Raw genomic sequence first — 16,778 nt, 5'->3', positions numbered from 1 at the left:
ATTGGAGGAACCCCGACATTGTTCCACAAAAGTAACAAAAGTAGAAAACTTCACCATGGAAAACTGCAAATCTTTGCTGATGAGCTGTCACCCCAATCCAAGTCTCTTATTCCTTCTTCTTAATATATAGACACCACCCAGCATTGCAGCTTTAAAGATGCATTAACAGATACAGTGACTAAGATCTTACTGCACCACTCAGACTGACACCTTCTAGAAGACCTTACCATAAGGGTTAAAACATTTTTTTAACTACAACCACAGCTATCACTACCAACCTTGAGGCCTTCAACCTCCAATAAATGGTATCTGGCTCATCTCAATCCTGTGGACATACTCTGGGTGGTATATCTGTCCCTCTGGGACAGTGCACTGTGACAGACAACTCCCCAGTAAGCTAAAGCAACCACAACATCATTCCTTTCAGGATCAATACACCTATCAACAGCAGCACAAGTGACACAAATCAAGAGATGAAAAATAAAAAAATCATACTACACCACTATATCAGAGCCCACAGAATAATGACCAGAATCAAAAAAATACAATTCTACTCCACAAGCATAACTGAAGCCAACTGCTGAAAAACTGCACAAGATTATAGCAATATTTCACAATCCTGAGTGCCAAAACACAGAAATACCACAATCACATGCATTCCATGACAAAATCTTAGAATTAGAAGGATACAAAATGTCCTTATGAATAACACAGACAACACCATCCAAAAACATGGCCCAACTACCATAAAAAAGAGACAATATCCATCTTCCACCACTAAATACTTTCTGTACTCTTGCATAAAAAGGTTTTCTTTACATTATTATTGCATGCGGGTCACCAGGGGCCTCTTCAGACCTGGTACCTCAAAACGTCTTTAGCAGAATTCTTCACACAACTTGTGAAGTGAAGATAGCTAGAAATGTACTCATAAAGTACCTGGTCCAAGGTTCAATCCCACAAGAGCTGAAAACCTACAATATTAGGTAATTTATCAAAAAGAAAAACCTCAATCCATCTGACCCAGCAAACTACAGATCAATATAAAATGGTACATTCCTACGAAAAATATTTGAAAGAGCAGAATTTACTCAGCTTTCAAAAAGTACAGAAAATAATGAATTGATGCCAGACCAATATTTAAGCATCAGTTGAGGCGGAGGCACCGAGTCATCCATCATATCCATTTGGGATGACCTAAAACTCATAACGGACATGAATAGAGAGGTCACCCCATTGTATTTGGAAGTCTCAGCATTATTTCACTCTTTCCACCACCTCACACTACTACAAACTCTCCTTCATCGAGGGACTTTTGAAAATACTCTAAAATCTATAGTTTCTTGCCTCAGAGGCTGACAAAGGATGGTATACCTACCACCTTTGACATCAGCTCCCCACACCCAATATGGTGACGTCCCTCAGGGGTGCATCTTATCTCCTCTGTTATTATCTATAACCTCTATATTACCTTACTCTCTTGCCAGACCTGAATATATATTTTTCTCCTCACCTCATAAAACTATGAAGGTGACACGCAGATCACTCTAAAAATTACCTGTTCAACTCAAAACTCCTCATAAATATATATGGATGATGAGCAACCACCTTAAGTTCCGCAAATACAGAGATCATGTCCTGGCACTCCGACATAATGAACTTCAAACTGAAAGTGAAATGAGATGATTGTCTCATTTCACTTTCACTTACATTGTTGCTTGAGGGCATATCTCAGGCCCTTGACCACTGATTTCAAAATGAGAGGGGACCCCCAAACAGTGATCCACACCACTAGACACAGGAGTTATTTTTTGGGGGGAGAGCAGCTTCCCAGGCCATTAGCCTTTGCTCCCCCAATAGACACATTCTGTGCTCCTTTCACCCCTGGGGGTGGATGGGGATTTGTACTCCCAATCTGCCTCCCGAGGGATAGAAAGCCCACTGTCTATCAGAAAAAGGAAATGTAAAAATGAAAAGCTGTGGGGCAGGCCCACCCTGGCTTAGCACCATTCCCCCATCCATGAAGAAGGAAACTACAGTCTTTCTGCTCCCTCAGGAGGCAGATTTGGGGTTTGCACCCAATCTGCATCCCTGGGGGTTAAAATCTCATTAGACAACAGGAATATCTTTTTTTATATATATAAAAACAAATGGGATGGGGTCATCATAGTGCTATATCTCCACCCCAAAGGGGTAAAATACAGTATGTCAACCCCACAGGAAGCAGATGGGGATTTACCCCCACTCTGCCTCTCTCAGGGGTAGAGAGCCCCCTATACACCAGAGATATTTTTATTTTAAAGAGAATGATGGGGCGGCCCATACTGGCATAAGGCAATACACCCATCCTAATGGGAGCAATTCAGTCTTTCTTATGTTCTCAGAAGAAAGATTAGTGGTTTGCCACAAACAAGCCCCACCGGAGGGGTAGCAAAGCCGAATAGACACCACAGATTTTTTTTTTTTTAAAGGGGACGGGAGGCGCACTGTGGCATAGAACTATTCTCCATCCCACCCCTCCAAAAGGCTGATTGGGGTTTTCCTCACAATTGGCACTCCCAGGAGGAAGAAAGCCCAGTAGACACCACAAAAAAAGTCCATAAAAAGCAGGTGTGGGATCATCCCACCCAGGCATCTAGTGGTACCCACCTCAAAATAGGCATATCAGTTTTTGTATCCCCTCGGTTCTAAAGGATCCTCATACCCAATGCATGAAATTTGAATTCTTTTGGGCGTAGTTTTTACATGTGAACCAGCAGAGTGGGAATAAATTCCAATTTCCACTCACTTGATATTCTCAGTGGTTACACTATTTTTGCATGGGGCCAACCAACGACTAGGAAAACATTCCAAACCCAGACATAACTGAAAGGTAGACACCCAGGGCAGTCCAGGGTGGCGTTCCTTGCATGTTTCCCATGGCATTTTCTTATCCACAATGAGCAGCAAATTTCAAACTTTGCCTAAAATAAATGATTTTTCTCACATTTGCCGGAGAGAAGGTTCAGGAATCCATGTAGATCCACAAATCTTCTACCATGCAGTTTGCCCACAGTTCTCCCTAAAAAAATGCTACTCCACTTGTGTGGCTTGTCCTAGTGCCTGCAAAACAACAGTCCACAAAACGAAACATGGAGACATCAGCTTTTCCTGTAATAAAAATGTCATGATTTGGCGATGGTGGGGGTAGCTGTGCTATTTGGGCCCAGGTTCAGTGGCCACCCAAGGAAACCTACCAGACCCAGACATTTCTGAATAACTAGATATTTGGGATATGCCTAACATTGATTTCACAATGTTTTCTTACCCACAATCCCCTTCAAACCTCAAACTTTGCCTAAAATCAACCATTTTCCTTGTATTTTTGTGTGGGAAAGTTCCGGAATCTGTGTGGATCCACAAAATTGCTACCACCCAGCATTCCCACATGTCTACCAATAAATATACTACCCCACTTGTCTGGCTGGACTAGTGCACATAAGAGGAACAGTTGAAACCAGGGACAATGCCAAGTAAATATGATCTTCTCATGGCCTCTGGTTTGTTCTGTTCCTATTGTGGGTGCTGTGCATCCACACAAGTGGGGTATTGTATTTATTGAGACAACTGTGAGAACCTTGGTTAGGTAGGACATTTGTGGATTACAGCAGATTCCATAACTTTTTCCTCACAGAAATATGAAGAAAATATGTATTTTTACCAAAGCTTGAGGATTGAAGGGCATTGTGGGTAAGACAACATCATGGGATCCGTGCAAGGCTCACCTCCCTGGACTCCCATTGGTGACTAGTTTTCAGGCATTTCTGGAATTTGTAGGTTTCCTTGAGTGAAAGCTGAGCTAGGGCCCAAATTCCACAGCTACCACATCGTAAAAAGGTTTTCATAATTCTGGGCCAAATGTGATGGCGTCAAGTTTGGTTTGGGGAGTTGTGTTTTGCGGGCACTAGGCCCAGCCACACAAGTGGGGTACCGTTTTAATCAAGAAAAGTGGGAACACAGAATATTACAACATTTGTTACTGTCAACTGGATTTCTCTCCATTTTCGGCTTCTAAATGTAAGCCTGTGTGCAAAAACGAAGACATTTTGCAAAATGCGGTATGAATTCTGATAGTAGGGATAGGCCCCCAAAATTAAAAAGGTGTACAAATACTCCCTATTCCTAATCTCAGTATCTTGTGCTTGTACAAATTTCAGAAACGTATAGCTTACTTTCATATCCATTATTTCTTCATTATATTTTACTATATGAATTGCTGTATGGTCTGTACGCAATGAAAAATCATTATAATCTGCAGCTCAGTTGTTGGCTTTTGGTAGTGTGTGTTTTTTGCAGAACCTACAAATCCTATAGTTCGCCTTGGCCAGAAGGGTCTATGGGACATAATGGTATATTGCTTTTGTAAATCTGTCCTTGCGACAAAAAATTGCAGATGACAACGTTATCGCCAATGACAATTTTTTCCTATTCAATTTCATCCGTTTTTTTATTTACAACAATAAGTCTCTTTGAGAACGCTTTGCAGGATCTAAACAAATTACCCCTGGCTGGATTTTGTCTACTTTTCAGAAATGTACAACTGAAGGCTCTGAAGTAGCTGTGAGGCAATATGGCACGTGTTTTGCAAAATTTTAAAATATATATAAAATGCATTTTTATATTATTCGTTTCACTCTTTTAGTTTCGATGTTTTAATCCTCGCCATTTGTGTGTGGTTAAAAGGTGCCCAAGAAGTGCAAACAGTATGATAACATCATACTATTTAGAATAAGGCAATAGCCCTCCACCAACAATTTGTTTAAATTTTTTTAAGCAGTGTGTAGTTGAAAGTGATTTGCCTCTTCCCACTTGGATGAGTGTACACCTTGGATTAAAGAAAAGTGTTGAAACAGGGGCACTTGAAATCCTTTGAAACAGTTCACTACATTTTTCTGTAATTGTCACTGTACATTAGCACAGGCTGGTCCTTGGGTTGTACTCAATGCCTGCTCGCATATTTTTTAGCTTTTCTGCAGATACCACCGCCAAGGGTGCCTTTTTTACATTTTTTTGTGGGGAAACTGTGATGTCTTTTTTGTGAGAAGTAGATAAAAGAAACACATAGTAGTCAGGAGGGAAGAAGACATCTGTGGCCACACGAGAGCGAAGAGTGATATGAAAGCCTCTGTGACATGCATTTCCGAGTACACAGTGTTCCTTCATGACGCATAAAGCAGTAAAAAGCTCAGGCCTCGTCGTGTAATGGCATTGCTTAGGCATGCATTCACCAATAAAAAGATCCCTTGTAAACAGCAAGAGGGAACAGGGCCCAGTCACCTCACCACAAAGGATAAAACAAATCTCCCCTGAGCAGGAATCCCTTTTCTATATTTTTAGGACAAAAATTATCAAATGTTTGTGAAGGGTTCTTGTTTCACAGGAGACTGAGTCTGTCTTGAGAAAGTTACTATGCACATGCTTGCTGAACGTTCTGTAGATTGTGGGCCATATTTATCAACAGGTTGTGTCGCGTTTGCACCACGCAACGGGGTGCAAGTGCGACACACGCAACCCTTAAGTGCACTTTTTCAAGCCATGCAAGGCCATCTTGCGTGGCCCTGAGTGGCTTCATAAATCCTGAGTAACTCAACACAGCACGAATCACTGCATTGCGTTACTCTGTCCCAGAGAGGCGTTCCATGGGTGGTGCGTGTTATAGCCCGACACAGTGCAGCAACAAACGTCTCTGTGCTGCATTGCTCTCGGAGGAGAGAGCATGGCAGTGTCAGATCTATTAAGATATTACACTGATTTTCTCTTCTCCAGCTCTGGCACTCTTTCAGGCTGCCTAATGGCAAGTACAAAGGTGTGAATGATGTCTAACCCAGGATTTGTCCTGGAAGGCTAGCTTTTCATAAAATTCTAGGCTTTGACATACTTCATTACTTTATACACACATACTATTTATCCACTGTGCAGTGCAGCACACATGCAATGTGGTAAAACGTTAGGACAAATAAAACCATTTCTCCTTGTTAGTGCTTGCCTTGAGGCAGTGTTATGATTTGGTGCAAAGCCATGTCTACTATTGCTAGCATGAGACATCCCCTTGACGCAGATTAACGCAAAGTAGTACAAAGCATTATCTGTGTTAATTTTAGGGCTACGTTTCAGCTCAAAAAAAGTGTTGCACTGGAAAGTAAACACTTTGGGGCAGATTTACAAGCCCCTTGCGCCACTTTTGCGTCACTGTTAACATGGGAAAAGTGAAGCAAAATTGGCGCAAGGGCCTTGTAAATCTGCCCCTTTATCCTCAATTTGCACCAGTTTGCATCACATTTTGTAACTGCACTAGCATCAGGTGTTGATAAACCTGTGCTTGGTATCGCGATTTGTACAATAAACAACGTGTTACTATTATTACACACATACTCAATTTACCAACGTGGATAGGGCAAAGGAAGATTCTGATTGGAGGGCTTTGAACTTGTGATTTGCATTCTATATGAGATCCATGTAGCAAGAATGTAACTTACAATGCTACCTTACCCACTGCTCCACTAGGACTCTGTCACGACAACTGTGCACCAATTTACCTTTGACGACATATTCTTTTTGTCTATCAAGTATTTTGGGGCTCCTTTATTGATGTCATTTTAGAATCTAATTGAAACCCAAAAGGCTTCTGATTCCCAGATGGGTTAAATACTCCACAACATTAGACACATTTCTTGTCAGGTGAACAGACTGTGAACAAGATATGGAGCTGACGCTTATGTACTATTGTGCGCTTTACACTGGCTGTCTCAAAATCATTCCTGCAAGGTTTAATTTTAGCGCTTTAAGCAGGACCTCTGGAACCATGTGGTAGGATGAGACCACAATACTCAGTGTGGTGGACAGAATTATGTAGCAAGAAAAAGGCAAATTGTGCGGTGTAATGCGGCACAATGTGTGGCAGTATTATTTCATTGTTTTGACATTTTACACATATTGATACTGTATCATCAAAGGGTTCATTTCATTTATATTGTTCGAACCCACGAAATACACCAATCAGCAGTTGAATGTTGACCTGCCTCTGCACGGCAATGGGCCTGCTACTGCGTGGAAGAACTGTGGCAGCCTTTTTAGTAACCTTGTATCACTTTCATCTAGAAGCAGCTTTATTTGTTAAAATCTGCAAAACATGCATAAGATGATGGACTATGTAGCAAGTGAGGCAAACCCATAACTATGCATTCATCAGATATAGAAGGAGGTACTTGTGGCCCCCCTAACAATTAGCTTGATTTTCATTGGCTGGCATTTGACCCCTATGTGTGACTGTGGCTGCCTTGTTGGCAATCACAGGTGATAGCGGCATGAGGCTGGTCAGTGGTGGCTTGGCTGCTCTGATGATATTGCATCCTAGTGTTGACTACAATCCCAATTCACACTCCACTCTTCAGGACCAGCTCAGTAAGATTGGTGTAGGAAGCTCTTCCATAAGGGGGTTGATGTCTTTTTTTAGGTCTCGCCTGACCCAGCGCATGCGCTGGTCTGGCGAGACTTATTGAGAGGGCTCCAAAAAGTGCTACCAGGCCAGCATAGAGCTACAGTGCATGTGCGCGGGTGCGCGCCGCGCTTTACCGCAATTACTTTCACTTTCGCTGCTGCACGGCCGCTTTAATGTTTGAATGCGGTCACTTTCACTTTCGCGGCCGCACGGCCGCTTGGCATAGCTAATAGGTCTCGCTTTTGGGACCTTTAGAAGTATTTAGTTATGCAACTGTTGCATGGCTAAACACTTATAAGGGTCCCAAAGGCGAGACCTATTGGTTATGCCAATGCTTGTTTAACATTCCTTCTCAGGCAGTTTATCTTAAGTCATTCAGGCCCATGAAGTCTTGAAGTGCGGAGTTCCTAAGGTTCGAATCTGGGCCACACCCCCTCTTTAGCGTCTAATTGACCCCGTAGGCAGTGGTCATACGTAGTTTCAGATCTAAGCTAATGTCGTATGCAGATGGTATCCAAATTGTGGTCTTCTATACTCGTGACTCTATCTTCCCAAAGCATTGGTTCATCAGTTGTATGTCAGCTGCAGCAGAGTAGAGATGCCTCTGTAATATGGTCTCCTCAGTGGTAGCCTGAGGATTTATGCTCCGCCCCAACAATTAAATAGGCAGCAAAGAACCTCGGAGTTAAGATATATAGCTTTTACCCATCAGTTCAACTAACTTTTCTCTACTTGTATTATCTTAGACTGTTACGTAAAGACCTGCCGCTCCTTTCATTATGCAGAACAGTGGTGTGTGCTCTTACTCTGCTGTGCATTGACTACTGTAATGTGCTCTTTCTTAGCCTCCATGAACCCAACATATTCAAAGAGAGTCTGAGTCCTCACTGTCATTCTTCTCCTTACCTAAGTAACTTGCACTGGATGTGAGTACATAAATATATTCAGTGTAAAGCGTTATCCTTTTTTTTGCATTAGAGAAAACCCCTAGGGGGCGCCAGGGCTCGACCCTCTGCCACTACTGCTCGGCATAGTACAGCTTTTATATGAAAACAAACGATCTCACAGATCGTTTCTTTGCAGGTAAAAGCTGTAATGTTTCCTTGTCAGCAGAAGAGGGCGCCACTACCTGTTTTACGCATGTGTCAGGAGGGAGCTGTTACAGCCCAGCCTCGTAGATACACAAAACATATTTGACATGCTGCACTAGCGTCAAGCAGTGCAACATGTCAGATACTGGGGATTCAGGGATTGTCAATCACATGCCCTCTTGCCCTATCAGAAGATGGAATAGAGAAAAAAGGTCTACCTCGGAACCTTCAGAACCTATTCTAGTTTCTGATAGAGTGGAATCTCGTGAGGCTTCCTGTGTCTGCTGCAGAGAGATTGGGGAGTTGGAAACCGTAGGCCTGTCTGAGGTAGGGTTTTGTGAATAAAAGACTAAGTGTCTGTCTGTCTATGTGCTGGGGATTGCGTTTGTAGGTAAGTATGAATGTCTGTGAGTGAGCCTGAAACTGTGTGTGCATGTATGGATGTCTGTTTGTGTGAGTTGTGAGCATCTGGCCCAGTGTCTGGCAAGGCCCGACTCAGAGTGCTGGATAGTGCTTCTGGGCCTCATCACTTCGATAATGCACCAGCCGCCACTAATTTTGTCATAGTATGTTTTACATAAAAAAGCTTGTGTTTATTCAATCCAGATTTACCCATTACTCTCCGCCGTCTTCTCTTCACTCTGCAAAAGCTCTTCTTATGGATGTTCCAAGTAATAGGAATGCAAATGGTGAGAAAGATCCTTCTCCTTCTATGGTCCTACCCTATGGAACTCTCTCCCTCAGAGATTCACTCAGATATTTTCGTTCCCTCCTTCTGCTTTCTTTCTCAGCCCTGATCATCTCAGTCTCTGTGGTCCATCTGTCTAGCCATATACACTAGTGATGAGTAACCTCTGGTCATCTGTTCACGCATTATATATCAACTTTCAATCATTCAGTACTCACACATGTACATAACTGAATACTCACCAAAAAATGCAAGTAGGTGCATGGATACGCTCATGGTAGAGTGTGTAAATGTTCTTCATGAGTAAAAACAAAGTGCACAGTTTTTGCTGAGAAAGCTAGATTTCGAAAATATACTCTTGGATATATGCACATTCAGTGAGCAGAGTTGGCATAAGCATTAATTAATTTCTGTTATGAGTTCCATGGTTAAGCATTGTACATTTTAATTCCACAAAGCTGAAATAAGGTCATAAGATGGAATTAGTCAAAACAAAAAAATCAACTGAGCTCTTAAAATGGAAGATCAATGCAGACTTGGATTGTCACTAATGAGGTAGTTTCAAGTTAGGTGGCGGCTCGCCAGCCTGTCAACTCACCGGTTCAGTGGATGTTATGGCTCATACTCCCCTGGGGCGGGACAAACTGCCCAACAGAGAAATTCCTGTTTGCATCTCTGTTGTGGTGTTTGCTCTGAATGAAGAAGATTTCCCGGGGAGGCTCCTTCGTTGGAGGGAGGAGCGTCGCCACACTTAACTTACCCCCAGAGATGAATAATAAAATGGTAATTCATTACCACTTTATTTTTCATCCCTGTGCAGAACAAAACGTCAGGATGGGGCGGGTCCCACTGAGTAACATCAGTAGTGAGGAGGGGGTGCTGTCTATTCACTGCTTAAAGTGTACATGCTTTTTTGGCCAGCCACACATGCACACTTTAAACATCTCGTTAGAACTAGTGCAGGCCTCCAGAGCATTGTGGAGTACTGAGAGAGGCCACTCCCTCCAATCAGGGCTGTGCTCTCATGCTGCATGAGAGCAGCACCAGGATTGGTCGAGGGAGTTGCTAAATATACTTCTTGGAAAAAGAGGTCCTGAACGGAGGACATCATGTTCGTCTTCAGGTAAGTGTAGTGTTTTTTTCAATATTATTTTCCTGCTCCAGTGCCCACCTCTAGAATGCCAGCCTCCACTGCCGAGCAGATAGTATGTTGTTTTGGCCATGTGAGGCAAACTCTTTTATTTTTTCAAAAATCCTCTCCTAGTGGATGTTTGTGTTTTATTTTAAAAAAAGAAAATCGCCCTGGATGCAGGGAGTTTTCTCCCTGCACCTCAGAATCAATGTTTGATTTTCTTCCCTGGACATGAAATTTCTGGTGATGACCCCCCCCCCCCCCCCCCCCCCCCCCCCACCTAAACAGGACAAGGTGGAAGTCACTGTTACCTGGTCGCCCGGTGATGGTAGGACGGCCAGTCAAGAATTTCCAGTGGAGGAGCCAGCTGAAGCTCAGCCTACGGACACTCTGTGACCCTCCCTTCTGTCAGTGAGGCGAGTACACAGTGAGCTTGGCAGAGTGAGTGAACTATAAATTAAAGGCAGTTCACCTGCTCTCGCAAAATCTAAATGTGCCCCTAACTCTTTTTCATGTAGTTACTAAAATATACTAACAATCTCTTTCTAGTCTGCACTTTCTGAATGGAACTACAGAAACACTTCTTCGAGCAATTTCCTGTGTTCTTATCTGTGTCACTCTCATGTGCAGTGCTGCATTGCTTTGAACCTATTTTCCCGTTGTGTCCATATCCCTATAGTCATACATACTACGCTTCATGTGCTCCTCTTTTATCACCACTTAGTAGTGTTGACGAAAACAATATTTCATGTTTAGGTTGGGTTTGTAAAGTGTTTTTGCAAACGTTAAAGCCTGTGAATCCCATGAGTTCCAGAAAAAGGGGTCTCCTATACACTGGTAATGGAGACAATGCCCCACAGGGAAGACAAGACCCAATTACTATACTTGGTGTCTGGTATCAACTGCATGACCAGGTGCACATCTGAGCTATTAAGATGGCCTACAAAAGTAACTAGAATGTAAGCAGTTTCGGCTGAGGAAGCTGATATACAAATGTCATACTTTCGGGACCAAGGTGCAATGTGGCTGGCCTCAGAGGTAAGCACATCGGGGAGGCAAATTTAACATGAGTGAAAAAACATGGGTGCAGCAAGTTACAGTTACGGTACACTAAAAAAAAAATCATATGTTTTGAGTTTGAGTTTAAAGTATTTGTATAGCGCACTTTCACCGGCGGTTTCATGGCGCTGCAAAAGACAGATTCTCAGAGTAGGAGAAGGAAAGCAGAATAAAAAGGAGAGAACAATAAGTGGTCTAGTTAAAACATTTGGCAAAAAAATGGGCCTTAAGTTTCTTCCGAAATTGAGGGTACAGAGTTAGAGATCTGAGCTCAAAAGGAAGGGAATTCCACAGGAGTGGGGCATGGGTTGCGAACTTTGATCCTCCCCATTTCTTTCTCCGAAAACGGGGGGCTGACAGCAGGGATTGCGTGGAGGAGCGCAGTTCCCTGGTAGGAACATAGGGAACAATCTCAGATGTAATAAAGGCCGGAGCTGCGCCCAGTCATGCTTGAAAGGTGATAGAGGCAAGCTTAAACTGGACGCGTTCACGGATAGGAAGCCAGTTTAGGGATTTGAGGAGGGGAGTTACGTGGTGGAATTTCGGAATATTGAATATCAGCCGTGCCGCCTGGTTCTGGATCAGCTGCAAACGCCGTAGACTATATGCAGGAATACCCGCATATAGGGCGTTGCCATAATCCAGGCGGGAGATGACCATCGCCAAAATGATCATTTTCAAGGCATCGAAGGTAAAAAGCGGGATACCCTGCAGATGGTGCGTAGTGACAGGAAGGAGGAGGACACCACAGAACTAACCTGGGAGTGAAGAGTGAGCTGAGAGTTAAGTTTGATACCTAGAGTTTTAACTGAGGTAGAGGGGACCGGGAATGAGCCTAGTGAGGGGGGCCAGAAAAGTGAAGACCAGGGACTGGTGCTTTTAATTTTACATATGCATATAAATTAATGCTTATAGCTGGTTAGCACACTGAAATAAACAGACGGTGGAAAGTATATAGTGGCATGCTGTGACCTGCTATGTGATTATATACTTGCTGAGTTAACACAATTAAGTTAGATATTAATATTCAAGAATGAAATGATTTGCTATGATTTTAATTTTTCATTGGCACTTTAATGGATGGCATCTTAATCGAACTGGGTATTTAAGTACAAATACACTCATTTATTGGTCATGCAATTTTGAGAAAGCCCATGTTCTTTGGAGAAATGTTGGCTTTTGAGCGGTGTCCACTCACCTATTTTATGCACATGTAAGCCCTTAGCATTTTCATTAAGATCAATATACAATACATATGTGATACTTTTGAAAATTGTCTGGTTTGGTTGACTTTCCACACAGTTTACTGTAAAATGAGAATCATTGTGCACATTGCATATGGCGGCCTTAGACACTATCAGTTGGCGCACATAGGAGCAGGAAGCAATACTCCTGCACATCTTCCCAGTGCTTGCTTGTTTTGCCTCATCCTATTTCTCCTGACTCTCAGAGTGCCGCCAGAATCCCAAACTATTGACATTGCATCCCACCTACTTCTCCACAAGCCATGTCTTTTAGGTGGCAGCTCTTCCGCTAAGGCAGAGGAGCGTCCCCCACTGCCCAAAAGGAAAAATGAAATGATAATAATGTATTCTTATTATCATTTTATTTTTACAATTGAAGTCAGTGGCTCTCGGGACGGGGCGGGGCTGGCCAGAGCAGGGAGAGGTGTGGTTTGCACTCCTTAGGTGCTTAGGACTGCTTGGCCGGCTCTCTCGGGCCGGCCAAACAGTCCTACACACTTTGCATCTTCCCCACTAGGCTTGCTTTACAGAGCCTGGTGAGGAACATGCAAAGCCTCCCACTCCCGGTCTGAGCACCGAACCACGGCGCTCAGACCAATCACTATGCTGCAGCGTTGTGATTGGCTATGGGGAGCCCTGGAGCCTGGGTGTTTTCTGCTACTTTCTGCTGCCGGCGGAGACAGGGAGAAGTGAGGCCAGCCGGCCAATCCAGGTAAAAAAAAAAAATTCATTGCCTTCCTGCTCACCACTCCCAATTGGTAGCAGCCGCTGCTGCTTCTTTTCTGCTTCCTCTGGCTGGAAGGGTAAAGAACCCTCGAGTTGAAGCCTCCAACACAACACTCTAGATGGGGACCTCCAAGCTAAACAAAATGATGCAGAGGTTTGCACTTTGCACAGTTGCAACACCATCTTTTCCCTACAAGATGTATCTTTATTCCTGGAAAAGAAAGTAAAGAAACAGTGAATCAATTAATATATTGAATAGGGGAATCATTTGAAATAGCAAAGCAGTTACTGGTGTCCTTTGACCTTCTGAACCAACAAAAGGCATGTTGGTTTTTGATAACCACTCTCTGATATCATTTCTTTGAGCAAAGCGTTCCTACCTATGAACTTTGCAAAGATGTTGTGAGAGGCTGGCCGGGTATATGATGTCCATCAATGTAAGTGGCCACCTTGCACCACTCCTGCCAACCCTTATGGTGATTTAAGAGGTCTCAGACAACCTTAGAAAGCTCTATGAGTGGTAGCTGTGGAGAGCAGACTTCAGGCTTAGTCCAGTAGCAGTGTAAAGCAGCTTGTTTTACCACAATGCAATCTTATAGTACACATTAAGTGAAAAGAACCACACCAAGTATTTATAAAAATATGTATGTATTATATAATACTTTCTAGTACGTTCTAATATCTCCATCACAGAGATAGACACAAGGCATACAATATTTTAGCAAAGAAACACAGCAAATAGAACGAAATACACAGTAGACCCGGGGGGGGATTGGACCAAACCATATACTAAGGAAGTGGTATAAGAACCCTGATTCAGATCAAGACAGGGTCGAGAGGAAGTATAAGTGCTGGGGACCCAAGGAACCACCCAAGGTGAGTAGATAGGGACCCCACGGAGAGCGTGTGCAGTGTGGAAACATAACCGCGTGCTCCGTGCAACTCTATATGCAAGTCGTGGTTGGATTTTTAAAGATTAAGTACCCTTCCCAGTGGACCCTGAAGAAACCCAGTGGAAGACAGAAGGTTTGAGAGTCACCCCACCCGTGGATACCCTAGAACCCACGTTACCTACTACAGGGAAATAGGGTGCATACGTGTGAAGCGGTGTTGGAAACCACCTTCAAACCCAAAGGTCTTCAGGAAAGTGCCGCTGTGGAACAAGGAAAAAGGGTCTGGTGGAATCCGAGAATGGATTCTTGATGAGAGGTACTTGCAAGCAGTGGGGGCAGAGTCTATGTCACTCAGGAGTGACCAGGAGTCTTGGATGACAAATACCCTCCGATGTAGGGTGTTGCTGGATGGATGACGAGGACCTTGACTTTGCAGCTCTGAGGACCAGGCGATGCTGAGGAGGACCAGGAGCCATGCACTAGCTGTCCCACAAAGGATGTCGAGTGCTGCGGGGTCGGTGTCTGGCGGGAGCACCAACAAGCCTGGGCAAATGCAACCCATGGAGGAATCAAAGGAGGAGTCAGGGCAGGCCCCAAGCAATCAGGGGAGCACAAAAGAAACAAGTGTGACCCTCAAGTGTACCCACAGGCCGGAGGCACTGTAGTCGCGAGAGGACCTCAAGCAACTCACCAAAAGATGCAGGCCACAATGTACACGATGTGGTGTGGCTGAAGATTTTGTTCACTGGAGGTTCTCAAGGTTGGGGTACTTGGAGCCCGAAGATCTCCTTGGAAATAAGTCAACAAGCCTTTGTAACTGCAAGTTGATGCGATGCACAGGGGTTTGGTTATTGCAACCCTCACGAGGGATACTGGCCTTAAACTTGGCGAGAGGGCAGGTCAGGCCTCAGGAGCTGTGGGAAACCACCACCTGTGTTGCAGACCCTTTGAAGCACGGAGAAGCTCAGGATCAGCAGACCGGTCAACTTAGTTGCGGTGCCTGCGAATGCAGGGGAGTGACTCCTTTACTCCAAGGGAGAGTCCTTCAAGTGTCTTTGATCCTTCACAGGCCTTGGAAGGGTCCTGCACAGGCACAGATGATGCAGCAGACCGGAAGGGAGATGAAGTCAGTGTGAGAAGGTGGGTTGGTATATGGTGTCCACTAGTTAACCCCTTCGGTGCTCATGACGGAATGGTTCCGTCATGACCCACGGTTGAGCTGTGCTCATGACGGAACCATTCCGTCATGACCACACCCGCGCAAGATTCCGTCAGCACAGCGGCGGAATCTGCGCAGCATCGAAGGGGTTAAAGTGGGCACCTTGTACCAGGCCACACGACCCTTATGATGTATGAGGTCAAAGATAACCTTTAGAAAGCTATCCTAGTGGTAGCTGTGGAGAGCAGCCTTCAGGCTTAATCTTAAAGGAATGTAAAGCAGCTTGTTTTACCAGAATATCACCTCCTGAATGAGTAAATGAAAGGAGAATCACACAGTAGTTATTTAAAAATATGTATTTATTGATATAACTATCTCTACTAACCTCTACATGAGATTAGAACACAATACTGTAACAATAGAACATTCGTAAGTAGCAAAATACACAGCGGACTCCAGGGGGAGACCGAACCATATACTAAAAAAATATTATAACAATCACGACTTCAATAGACACAGTGCCTAGAGCACGTAGAATCGCTGGGACCCCAAGGAACCACCCAGAGGAGTGACACAGGGAGCCCACGGAGGACAGGTGCAGTGAGGAAACACGACCGTGTGCTCCGTACAACTCTATGGGAAAGTCGCTGTTGGAAAGCTAGAGTTTAAGGACACTACTACGAGGACTTCAGGCAAACCCTTTGGAACATAGGAGGTTCTAAGGCCAACCCACAAGTGAGTACTGAAGTACCTGTGTTACCTATCCCAGAGGAGCCGGGTGTATAGGGGTCAAGTGGTGTCAGAAACCTTTGTAATGGAGAGCTGCAAAGAAGTACTGCTGCCAAGAAGGCAAAGAGTGTCTGGAGGAATCCAAGCCTGGATTCGAGGTGAGAGGAACCTGAAAGCAGAGGGGACAGAGTCTGGGTCACAGCAAGTGACCAGGGGCTTGGCAATCCACGGGGACCAGGAGATGTCGAGGATGACCAGGCTCCAGAGTTGAGCTGTCCCACAAAGGATGTCAAGTGCTGAGAGGTCGATTTCCGGCTGGAGCAGCAACAGGCCTTGGCAAATGCAACCCACGCTGGCAGAGGAAACAGGTCACAGTGTGAACCAGTAAGGTCCAGGGGACTCTCTAAGCAACAACGGAGAGTCAGGGCACGTCTGGAGCAACCAGGAAAGCCCAAGAACAAACAAGGTGACTCTCGCCAGGACCCACAGGCCAACAGACCAGGGATTGCAAGGAGACCTCAAGCAAGTTTGCAAAGCACCAGCCTACAGAGCACTTGGTGAGTGGAGGCCAGATATCTTC

Source organism: Triturus cristatus, chromosome 5_1 (genome assembly GCF_964204655.1).
Source record: "Triturus cristatus chromosome 5_1, aTriCri1.1, whole genome shotgun sequence".
NCBI classification, from domain to species: Eukaryota; Metazoa; Chordata; class Amphibia; order Caudata; family Salamandridae; genus Triturus; species Triturus cristatus.
Note: the sequence above shows the minus strand (reverse complement) of the source record.